Source organism: Panthera pardus, unplaced genomic scaffold (assembly GCF_024362965.1).
Source record: "Panthera pardus isolate Hobbes unplaced genomic scaffold, ASM2436296v1 HiC_scaffold_13, whole genome shotgun sequence".
In the NCBI taxonomy this organism is placed as follows: Eukaryota; Metazoa; Chordata; class Mammalia; order Carnivora; family Felidae; genus Panthera; species Panthera pardus.
This window is the reverse complement of record NW_026526688.1, coordinates 22053366-22065524: the sequence shown is the minus strand read 5'-3', so window position 1 is coordinate 22065524 and position 12159 is coordinate 22053366. Positions and strand designations below refer to the sequence as shown.

The 12159-nt window shown below is 39.0% G+C and overlaps 1 pseudogene; it reads right to left on the bottom strand.

Moving 5' to 3' along the window:
* Positions 1 to 3992: 3992 nt before the first annotated feature.
* Positions 3993 to 12159, bottom strand: part of LOC109277380 (dipeptidyl peptidase 1-like) — a 35141-nt pseudogene continuing 26974 nt past the window's right edge.

The following is a 12159-nucleotide window of genomic DNA, read 5'->3' as shown; positions in this document are numbered from 1 at the left end:
TACATGGAGAAAAAATAACATAATACAGAGACTCATTGAAGTCTTATTGAGTAATTGCTTACATAAATGCATGCAGGAGTGAAAAAAAGGCACATGCCACAGGAATGCTATATTTAGAGAATGACATTTTCCTAAAGTCTTTAAATTCTTCTAATGTATTTATTAAAGAAAGCCTACACCTATAATGCAAGGCATGTCTGAAGAATACTAAAATAATAATTTAACCCCCGTAATAACCCTGAGGTAGGTAATGTCCCTATTTCATGCATACAAACGGTGAGGCACAACCTCCTCAAAATCTACTGAGTGAGAATTCACGGCCAAACACTCTGGCTTCCAAGCCTGTGCTCTTGGTGACCATAATGTTGCCATCCTGTATGAGATTTTATTTGGAAAATAAAATATGTCACGTCACCCAACGCTTAATACAGTCTCTCCAAAACCAGTACAAAATGCATGTTTATGACAAGCAACGCAATGGGTTTTTGAAAGTTTTATGACTCAAATAGAAAATGTTACTGGGTTTTCTACAAATGCAAAGTGTTTTGAGGGCAGCATGGCCCCTCTTAAAGAGTTGACAAATTCTCTTCATTTCCCTCCACGTGAGACAATTAACGCAACAAAGACGAACCGATTTCAGTCTGCATGGTTAAGCAAACGCTGCCCCAAATTCCTGAGCCCTGTTTATATCTGTACCGTACCACTGGTATATATACTGAGCATCCGCAATGCGATTTTACCCAAGACGACAGATTTCCCCCGATGGTGCCAAGTATGGATGTCCAAAGAGAACCTTAGGGGAATCAGGGGAAGTGCAACACTTTTTATCACAAATGTAACAGAAAATGATGAGTTAAAGACACTTCCATCCAACTGACATACTTGTTTGTTAACCTAACATGTCTTTGGATTTGAAGAAGATGTGTAAAAGAGTCAGAGGTGGCCACTTACTGTTTTTTTTTTAATTCTTTTAATGTTTGATTTATTTTTGAGAGAGAGATGGAGTGTGAATGGGGGAGGGGCAGAGAGAGGGGGAGACACAGATTCCCAAGCAGGCTCCAGGCTCTGAGCTGTCAGCACAAAGCTTGGGGTGGGGCTCAAACCCACGAACCCACGAGTTCATGACCTGAGCTGAAGTTGGACGCTCAACCGACTGAGCGACCCAGGCGCCCCTACAATTTACTGTTTCTACCCATGCTCTTGAGTGGCTTGTGTAGCAAAAATTATGTGTTGTCCCCAGCTGCCGGGTCCACCCCATCCCGATCTTCCTTGATAAGGGAACTCTAGTTTTGTGGAGATGGCAACATGCTCGGGGAATGGGCACAGCTCCAGGGACCTAGTCGTGATTGGTCCCAGCTTATCACACAGTTTTCCCTGCCCCTCCTGGACCCCCATCAGCGAAGGGCTTGGCTATAGTCACCTTATCCCGGTTTCAGCAGTGAGGTATGAAGGAAAGCCTGCCAGGCCCGTCTGGGACAGAATTTCTTCCCTGGAAAAAAAGGAATATGAAGAGCCCTGATGCTACTGAGCATTAAATCAACCCTGGAACTATCTGTGTCTGAGCTTCTTTTCATGTGAAAATATAAGTCTCTATTACCAAAAACCGCATATAGTATGATATGTTATCATCCACAGCCAAAAGTACCCTAATTTGTATACCCTAGTGGACTTGTCTTCAATTCTCAAGGCCATTGTCATAAGTATGTACATGCACCAGCACAATTTCTCCTGGTAGGTACCAGATTCTTTACTTTCTTTTGTACGTAAATTACATTGACTTAAATGAAAATATAATAATTACAACATAAAATATATGCCAGAAAATTTTTGCTGTCTAAATTGTAATGATAACCACCATCACTAATTAGGATGGATTAAACTGTCCCTGGCAGCAAGAAATCTAGCAAATGTCTTAATTATGCACAAGTAGTCCAAAATAAGGTCATATTTTTTGTCAAGCACTTTCACAAATCCCTGCGAGCACACCGTTCTCCTTCTCTGAATTCTGAAGCATACTTACCACCTGCAGATATTGAGAACACTGACAGATAGCTTCTGGCAAAGAGGCAACTATTCTATAGCAATATGACACTGGGAAACATATACTGTGCCAAATAGCATTTTATATGGAAGAAAATACACTAAATTTTCACATTGCAGGTCAAGTTTATATACTTCATGATATCACATTTTGGGAAAAGCTTTCCTCTTCCTTTTTCTTGTATAATACCCTTGTAGCAACTTCAATCACAAATCCAAGTGGAAACTAAATGATATGCAGTGACAACCTTAAATGAGAAAATTGTTCCCTGGCTAGACCTCTTACTGAGTTTGCTAGGACTGTGGGCTTCAATTTGAAGAGACACCAATGATCTGAGAAGATGTGCACGATGCTATAATGGGTCCATGTTTTAGAAACAAAATACCTGGAAGGAGAAGCAAGGTCATTCAAACATGAAAGAAATATTGTTAGGATGTATATCGGCAACAACAACAACAAAAACCTACTGTACATTAGAGTAGTAAGATCTAAACATGGTTTAGATCCCAAGCAGATGAAAGTATTTCCTAAAATCCATACATTTGAAAGAAAGATTGGTTCCTGAAGGAGAAAACCACTTCGGAATGAACAGACTCATTCTACTGGAAGGCAGTGACCAGGCAGGAGTGAGCAGACCACTCACTCACTCTGGTTCTGAGACTCACTCACTCTGGTTCTGCAAACCAGAACTTGACTGGAGCAAACATTTTACTGCATTAAATCTACCCTCTCTCACTTCAGTATACAACTTCAGAGATTCGAAACGCAATTCTCCAACAGAGACTTAATAGAAGCTGAAACACTAAGATTGAGCCCTTAGGCTTACACATTTATGTTACTGTCACCATAAGCCCCTCACATAGATACAATAACATTAAACATTCATTAAAATCTTTCTATCAACTGCCCACTTCTTCAGAGGGGATTTCATTTTTATCTTGAACAGATGGCAAGCCTATCACAGAGTGTTCTTTATGACCAGAGCATAAACACTGATTAAATCATTCTGAAACCAATTAAAAACTCAACATTTACTTCAGGAAGACATATCTACAATAAGAGAATGAACATGAGCAAACATAGTCAATTTACTCACTCTAGCCCCATCCCCTGAGAAAAATCTGACTGAGGACAATGAGTTATAGGAGAAATAATCTACCTCAGGTTAGCTGTCCCATTTGCTACCTGGGTACTCAATTAAAAGGGCAATTGGCCATAGATGTTAGAATTCCTTCATCAAATATGTTTTGGAGTTCCCCAGTGATGAGGCCATCAAGTACACAGACACACACACCAAAAATTAATTTTAAAATCTTGATTCCCATTACAGAAAAAAAAAATAAATAAATAAATAGAACAGATGTTGCCAGAGCACAAATCCGGGCTCAACTTACCTTGTAGCTACTTCAGCAAAAATCTTCAAACTTCAAAGTATGAGACACTATCCATGACTACCTTACATTATTTCATTTAGTCTTTATAAAAAAGTGTCCAAATGGTATTCATTATTATTATTTTTTTTTTTTTACAGAAAACCTTTGGAACTGGGTGGCTCAGTCCGTTAAACATCTGACTCTTGATTTCAGCTCAGGTCATGATCTCACTGCTCATGAGGTTGGGCTTCACATCAGCCTCCGTGCTGACAGTGCAGGGTCTGCTTGGGATTCTCTCTCTGCCTCTCTCTCTGTCCCTTCCCCACTCATGCTCTCTCTCAGTCTCCAAGGAAATAAAATGTTTTAAAAATCTTTTAACTTTTTAAAAATTTAACAGACCTTGCATATTTTCTTGTGATTTTTCGCAACGTAAAAATAAGGCTGCGTTCTCAAAAAGGCTTTTAAAACTATAGCACGTGCGAATTACAAATGACTAACAAAATCCCGCATTTTGGTACTGCATAGCTGGAAAGCAGGCCGGTGGTCAAGGGGGAGGTGTACCCAAATCGAAGGCAGTTTTAACGTTGAAGGCAGAAATCTTCATAGGAATCTATTTGTAATGTTCTGAAATTGCTGCTGTGAGAGTCTCCAGTCTGCCCTTTCGTGATTGATGGCGGTCGGGATGAGATGCCGGGATGTGCACCCTCCAATTTGGGAACTGGGGTGGCTGCCACTGCTGTGCTTTCAATTGCACCCTCATCGGTTCCTCTGCGGATCCCAAAATAACCATCTTCGCTCCCGCTAGTGCCCCAGCTATTTTTAACAATCTAGCAATCCACCCCAGAGGCTGTCGGTGCCATGGCCCACGGGCAAAACAGCATGATTAGTCGGCTCAAAGGGGTTGAAAGGGTCTGTCAAAAAACAAAACAAAAAAAGGGTCTCTCAGACCAGTGTAGTAGATAGATCCCCCTGTGCCAGTGGAGGAAGAGATCATAGATTTCAAAAGCAACTGCCATGGGGCCACGACAGGCCAGCTCATTGCAGCCCCAGTAGAAGCCTGCCACATAGTGGTACTCAGAGGAGTAGTAATGGAAGCAAGTCCTCCTTCGGTTTGCATGGAGAATCAGTGCCTGTGTAAGGGAAGCGTGGCTCTTCTATCAGCCCAAAATCGTGGGCATATTTTCCTGTGATGAGGTACGGCCCACCTTCACAGCCTTGAGCGTGCTGGCTGCAAGAGACAACCTCTGGGGACTCAAGATTGGGGTCTGAGTATTGTTGGTTAGTGTATGGATCCTTGTTTCCAGCATACCCATGGAAGCAAATGAGTAGCAGCTTCCACAAGATGCTTGGCTTCGAACAGGAGGAGCAAAATTGGTACCACAAACATTTCTCCAGTCCCAAGACGCTGGCAAATGTAAAACCATTTCGTGTATTTCAACAGTCAGTGGTGGGATTCTCTGGCTGTGGCTACTGCCTCTCCTAATCCTCTCTCCTAGGGTAAGCGTCTCATGTTCCATGTATGTGGTTGCCGTCCAAGACTTCTGGGGGCACCTGGGTGGCTCAGTCGGTTAAGCGCCCAACTTCGACGCAGGTCATGATCTCATGGTTTGTGGCTTCAAGCCCATGAGTCAGCTGTGCTGACAGCTAAGAGCCTGAAGCCCAGATCCTATGTCTGCCTCTCTCTCTGCCCCTCCCCGCTCAGGATCTGTCTCTCTCTGTCTCAAAAAAATAAATAAACATTAAAAAAAATTTTTTTAAGACTTCTGAATGGCATGGATCACTTTCACAAAACCATGGTTATATTTGTAGAGGGTATTAGAGTAGTTTCCCTGGAGACTCTCAGGGTGTGCTGTGTTCATGTTCACCTTCTCAGAGGTAGTTCCCACTTTAGTTCCGAGGAAATGAGCCTACTTCCAGCTTGGCACATCATGCACCCATCCAGGCATGGTCTCTGCGGTGGTAACTCGTTGTGGAGGATAAGCTAAGGAATTCCCTGAGCTCGCACCCATGGGTTAACAAGGCATATAGGAACAGGAAGCCTCAGGATGAAAGCATCCAAAATTAGGTAGACAAGATTAAGTGTTCAGGGCGGAAACGCCCCCCAACTTAGTATGATAGCAGAAAGCTGCTTTCAAAGGAAGAAAGGACCAAAATAGGTAAACAGGTGAACAGGGCTATAGACCACAGCAGGGCCAAGTTGCCCAGAACAGAGCTAATTAGCAAAAGAAAGGTGCCTTGTTGACCCTGAGGTAGCATGCTCTGTCTTTCTTGTCCCCTAGGCAAGATAAGGTAAACAGACCTGGCGCCTCATGCCTGCCTTAAACAACCATCTGCCAGGCACCAGGACTTTGTTTGGTATTGACCTAAACCCCTAACGCTGCATATCTTCAAAACCCCCTTTTCCTCACACCCATCACTCTCGTAAGCCTTCTGATCCTAATAAAAATGGAGCAAGGACCCTTACTTGGGGCTCTTGTCTCCTCCCAGACATTACGCTCTCTCACATGTCAATTCTGCATCCACTATCTTGCTGGACAAGAAAGAACTCCAGACCCAGAGTCTACGACTACTGGTTACCTTGCTGCCCTCTTCTTCGTACTTAAAAAAGGCAAACCACTTGTAGTCATTCAACACAATCTCAAAGCCTTGATTGAAAATCATGGTGAAATGGCAAGGATTGCCCAAATTAGCCCATCCTGTATCTAACTTCTCAAGGTGTGCCACTACTTTCTTTTTTTTCTGGTAGTCCCATAGCCATGTAATTGACATCATGTTGGGAACTAATAGGACCCGCCTAGAAGACCCAGGGACCCAGGGCAAGTGCAACGGGGACGTGTGTCACAGTGTGGGGTGCTGACAACACACAGCAGCCACAGGAGGGCTGTGAGCAGTCAGCAGGGCTAGGGACCCAGGGGAGGAGAAGGAAAGGGCAGTGGCCAAAGAACAGTGGCTGGAGAGCCTAAATGGCACTAATTATTAGACCATGTGAAGATAAAGACACTGTCTTCATAAGCTTAAGCAACTTGCCCAAATCGCATAGTTTAGTATATGGAAGAGTCAGGCTTTTTGCTCCGAGGTTTTGATTTCAGAAGACATGCTTGAAGGTACGACACTCTATTTCCTCTCAGAATAAGTTTTCCTAAGCCCTTTTAGAGAAAGAAAATTAGAACAGGAAGCTCTTTAAATCTAAGTATTGCTAAAACAAATTATTTTCATGCAATGCATACAAACAACTGAAATACTAGTTATAGATCGTTCTCATTTCTTCATTAAAGTATAATGAGAAATTCTAGTTCAAATGACTATATACACTTAAAAGAAATAAAATGAATTTATAAATATTCTATAATTCAAATTAGTTAAAAGGATAGCTTTTAAATATTTATATTTTAGGGTTTTCATACATACTACAAAATATTAACTTGAAATAGTACAAATGTTGTATTAAAATGTAAATGAGAATCTAATATATCTGAAATCCATCACTGGAAGAGTGTGTGTTAGTGATACATGACGTGACCTAACTCTTCATGATTCTAGGTGCCTGACAAAGCATTTATGGGCATGGCCCTTACTGGGAGGCAGGACTTTCAGTGTTAAAACTGGAAAGCCCAGGCAAACTGGGATAAGCTGGTCCCCCTAATTCCGGAATATTATTAGGTAGCAGGGAAAGTCATAATCCAGAAAAGACACACATATCTGGAAAAATATCCTTCTGATGTGACTTAGATTCAGAAAAATGCATGTCAAATTGTGTACATTCTTGTGAAATTAGGCAATTACATTTTTTCTGTTTAATCAAGTTCCAAATTTTTCCCAGAGACGGTGAATAACTAAAAAAAAAAAAATCCATCTGGTTCAGAACTTTTTTCTAGGGTAATATCAAAAAAATGTTTGAATAGTCAAATATGACAAAATTTCTCTACTCAGCTTTGCTTGATCTGAGAGATTAAGCATCACCCAGAGTTATCACCTTTATATGTATCTGTAACTGGCACATCTAATATTGACTACTTTAGCACATACTTAATGCATATTCGGATTAGGGGGATGATAACTACAAATTCATGAAATGTATGATATTTTGCTAAAATTATCTCACTATGGTGCATCTGAAGCAATGTCCTACCATGCATAGCCAAAAAAGCTATGTTTATATTTTATAACTGATATTTACTGGATGATAGCAAAGCCATTTCAATTAAGTTAAGGTTGAAGTTAACAGTTTTAACTCTTGTATGGCTATGACAGATGAAACTAAGTGTGGACTCAGCCTTCTCATGAATTTGTCCTAGTGGCAACAAACTAAACTTGGCAAATGAATGAATGAATTAAAATACCACTGGGTCATTATCAAGTTCATCACAACGAAAAGAAAAATAATTAAAAATGCAAAAGGAAATTGCATTTTAATGTATTTCAAGGGTCTTAGTAAAATAATTAAGTGAGAGACATCAGTCCCAAAATAATACATACATAATACCTTTCTATAAAGTTAAAAACTACTAAAAAACAAACCAGAAAAAAACAGGCTTTTTGAGACATGCACATAAATGCAGGAGAACCATGGAAAAAGAAAATTAGGAAATGGTTGCCACAGAAACCATTTGGGAAGAAGAAGTACCAGGTGGTTGGGGAGAACAGTGTGGTTTGCTGTTCATAGTGCTTATTCCATTGTTTTACATACAAATAAATATATGGCTGAATGAAAGCAAACTATGCCTAGAAAATGAAGAGAGTGTTATATCATAAGGATTACAGTTTTCCCAACTAAATTTTATTTTATTTATTTTAAATTAAATTTCCTCATTTAAATTTTCTTAATATATAATCTTATCACCCTATGTGAACCCTCATTCCTGGAGTCATTGAGACCAGGTAGAAGATCCAGATTCATTTTCCTGTCCCCAGGGTTTCCTTCTCCACTTCGACCTACATATCCCTGTTATGGTCTCTCAGTACTTCAAAAGCTGCATATTGTCCAAAGAATAAAGACCAGGTCAAGAACGCCTAGGATGTGCATGGGATCTGCCTTCTGTATGTTCACATTGCTTCCTTCACTGATCACCATGCCTGTTCATGCTAGTCCTCAGTTCTCTCTATTTCTTGTCATTTAGTATCTTCCCTTCTGTACAAGTCCTACTCGCCTTGGAGGGCCCAGCTCAAGGTCACCAAATCCACCTGGTCTGAGATCTGTTTCCATTCTGTGATCCAGAGCACAATATACATATCTTATAACTGAATTTATCTATAGTAGGTGATTCCATATTGCTAATTTAGCAAACTCTTATCGACTATTTACTTCTATCAGTGAGGCAATAAACAAATTCAGGAGAAAAACTTTGGCCAAGCCATATGCAATGCCCTCGGAGAGTTTTAGTCTAGAATTATTTACATTCCTAAATCACGTGTTCTACATTCCTAAATCACGTGTTCTACTTGATAATTTAAAAAAAGGCTTTCATTATCAATCGATTTCACCTTTGTATATATCTTAGTACTTCCCACACAGAAGTTAATCAACTAATATTACTTTCACATCTACCTAGGGATTTTTTTTTTTTTAACTTCAGAGACCACTAATCTAAACATTTGTGAAGAAAAAACACACTAACCAAAAACTAACATCCTACTTGCAAAATCTGGAAATAATTTCTTCTAGTAGTAAGTCTTAAGATGCTGCGACAAGAATCACCATCCAGGGTCATGTCCTTGCTTTAGAGAAGAAGTGCTAAGATTGCTCGTCTTCATTGGGACTTGTTTTCTCATGTGGCCAGGGACAGTTCCTCATTTGTAGCTCTCTTTAATTTTTTTAATGTTTATTTTTGAGAAAGAGACACAGCACGAGCAGGGTGGGGCAGATAGAGCGGGAGACACAGAATCTGAAACGGGCTCTAGACTCCGCGCTGTCAGCACAGAGCCCGATGCTGTGCTTGAACCCAAGAACTAAGAGATCATGACCTGACCCGAAGTCGGAGGCTTAACCGACTGAGCCACCCAGATGCCCCTGTAGCTCTCTTTTAACATGTATTACCACTAATACAAAACAGCAAAGACCTTTTACACCTGTGAATATTGGTTTTTATCCCTGTTTTTTTTAAATGATGGTTTTGGGGTGTCTGGGTGGCCCAGTCAGTTGAGCATCCAACTTTGGCTCAGGTCATGATCTCACAGCTTGTGGGTTGGAGCCCCATGTTGGGGTTTGCTCTGACAGCATGGAACCCACTAAAGATTTTCTGTTTTCCTTTCTCTCTCAAAAATAAATATACATTTAAAAAATGTTTTTATTTTTAATTTTTTTAATGTTTATTTATTTTTGAGACAGAAAGAGACAGAGCATGAACAGGGGAGAGTCGGAGAGAGAGAGAGGGAGACACAGGATCTGAAGCAGGCTCCAGGCTCTGAGCTGTCAGTACAGAGCCCGACGCGGGGCTCGAACTCACGGACCGCGAGATCATGACCTGAGCCAAAGTCGGACGCTTAACCGACTGAGCCACCCAGGTGCCCCTAAAAAATTTTTTTAAGAATAAAATGTGATGGAAAAAAAAAAAAAAAAAAGAATAAGATGTGATGGTTTGTACCAGCTAAACATACTTCTGTCCTCAAACTCCATTGCAACTACTGGTGACCATGTGACCAGAGACACAGTTCTTAGCAATGAAACAGAAACAGAAGTGTCCTGAGTGGAGCTTTCACAAATATGCTATTTTTCTAACAACAACAATAAAAAAATTGGACACCCACCTTTTTCTCTTTGTCCTTTTCCTCTTCGAGATACCCATTATAAATACATATACATATACATATTGTATGTGTATATGCATATATAAAACCATGAAATATATATTATATACCCATTATGTATTTTAATATATTGGTAATGGGTGTATATGATATATATACATACATACATGCCTAGATCTGGTACAGCCACTTTGCAACCATAAGAATAAACGACATTGTTCAGGAGAGGCCTTGGTTCTCAGACACTTCCTTGACCCACTGGGTTGGCTCTGGACTTCCTAGCTCTAGACTTCTGGTCATGTGACAGTAAAAGATTCCATCTGATTAAGCCACTATGGCTCTTTCTCCTACTTCAGACTAAAGCAATTCTAACTGACATAACATCCCTGCTTCCCAGGCACAACTAGGCTGGATTCCTGTTCAGGGAATGAATTTAAAATGCCGAGGAAGGGTGGAGATTAGAACATTTTTCTGTAACATGAAAGAACATGGCTTCATGAATGGCTTCTTTTAAAGGACACTACAAGCCATACAATTTTAGAAACAGTGTTGTCTGTTCACAAAGAAATTCAAAGGATAAACCTTTGAGAGGAGAAGACAACATACTGGTGTGAAAGAGAATCTGGCTAGGAGGTAAGTTGAAATGAAAAGGAAATAAATTAAAAGCAAAATGGCAAAATTAATATCTTCATGAGATTAGAATCACTCAATATTATATTCACTAAAGAACAAAGCCAACACCGCTGAAAAGTGAATAGTAATGTGTAGAACAAATTTGAACAGCTGCCTCTAAAATATGAGAAATGAAGGGAGATTAAAATCACGAGAGAAGAAAAAGTGGATGTAGTTGATGGAAAAATGGTGTGCAACATAATTTGTGTCCATGAGAAAGGAACCCTTTTAACTAAAACAATAAATCTGGGTTATAATAGGACTGTGTATTCCCAAATAAAAGAAAGTCTTGAGTCTACAGATGAAAAGTCTCAGTGACTATAGACAACATTAACAAGGATGAAAACTTGAAGTGATTCTGTTGAAATTTATAATTTCAAGGGTGAAGAAAATAACATAAACTTAGTTCTTGACTAGACAGAAAAGTTTGCCTCCAAAAGAAAAAATTCAGACTAACCTCAGACTTCTCCATATCAAATACCAGGAAATAATGGGACAACATCTATAGAGTTTTAGGTGGTAAAAATTATAAACCAATATATAAATACATAAAATATTTCTTCTCTTTGAAGATTAAATAAACACCTTATTATCAGATATGCAACAATTCAAATATATCTCAATTTTACTTTTGAATATGAAAAATTTAAACATCAGATTCTCAAAGTATTCATCAAAAGTTTAAAGGATGACTCAAAAGTTCAGAAATCAATAACAAAGTCACTTTAAAAAATGCCTCCTAAGAAAATAATCAAATATATATACAAAATATCAGTATACACATGTTTATCATGGCACTATTTATAATAGGTAAAAAATGAAAACATCCAAATGACCAGCAACACAAAACTAGTTAAATGGATTATGGTAGCATAAGTGATGGACTAAGAGCTAAGGTTTTTAAACCATACATTAAAAAAATAGTGAAAAATTAGGAAATCATTATAATATATTAATATATGAAATAACTACAAAATAGGTGTGCTGAATGATTTTGTTTTAATAAATAATGTGTGCAAATAGAAAAATATTGAAGAAAATACAACAAATGCTTACTCTGGTTTAAGATATGTAAGTTTTTATTTTCCTCAAAATTTTCTGAATTTTCTCTAATAAATGAAAAACAAATTGCGTTTTTAATAACCTCTCACTTTCTTCCTTTTGGGTGAGTTTATTTAGGTTAGCTCTAGTGTCTTCCTTCTGGTTTTGAAGCTTCTTTCTGTATGTTTTGGTAATGTTTGAAATTGTGATAAGAATTATAACATCACATCACTTATTAGGTAAAATGACTATGTTCTGATCTGCTTTATTGCAACTGACAATCTTCAT